This window comes from Egretta garzetta, unplaced genomic scaffold, assembly GCF_000687185.1.
Source record: "Egretta garzetta isolate BGI_Z169 unplaced genomic scaffold, ASM68718v1 scaffold3, whole genome shotgun sequence".
NCBI lineage: Eukaryota > Metazoa > Chordata > Aves > Pelecaniformes > Ardeidae > Egretta > Egretta garzetta.
Window position 1 is genome coordinate 533392 of NW_009259099.1, and position 810 is coordinate 534201.

The window sequence follows — 810 nt, forward strand, 5'->3', positions numbered from 1 at the left end:
CTCGAGCTTCGCTCCGCGCCGCTCGCGGGCGTAAATCACAGTTTTGGATTTTCCTGCTGGATGCTGGCCGGGCTTGACACCCCCTCCCATCGCCCCCAAGATTTGTTTAATGAGCTGAGCAAGCAAAGGCAAAGCCTAGCTCAAGTCCAGTCGAGCTCAGGGCTTGTCCCTGGGGAGAGGGGGGGACACGACACCTCCAAAGAAAAGGGTTGGTTGATTATTTTGTTTTTGTTTTTGTTTTCCCCTGGGTGTCACGGCCGTGGGGAGCATCCGCCGGACCCAAGGACACTTGGGCGCTGAGCTGGCCGGCCTCCCCCGCTGCAGCCGGGGACGGCTCAGGGGAACAGCACCAGTAAAGGGTCCCCAGCGAGCACTGGGGGCCAGGGGCTGTCTCTGGGAGAGCTGGGGGGGGAGGGGGAGATGCCCACCCAACGCCGACATCGCCCTTGCCACGACGCGCGCGTGGTACAAAACAGTTGCACGTGGGGTGAACGGGTGAATATACAAAAAAGAAAGGCACTGCCACTTTATTACTAAAGATTTGACTTCACAGCCTCACTCATGCAACTGTGGTTTGGTTGGTTGGTGTTTTTTTTTTTTTTTCCTTTTTTCTTTTTATAAATAATTTTTATTTCCTTTTAGGATTCGAGCATTTTTATTTTTTTATTATTTTTTATTTTTTTAAAACTTCTTTCACTGGAGCTCCGCCGCCTGCACTCAGCGCAGGCACCCAGAGCCAGGCAGGACTTCCCGAACGCAACTGAAGCCACTTTTTTTTTTTTTTTTACTTTAAAAAAAAAAAAAACCAAA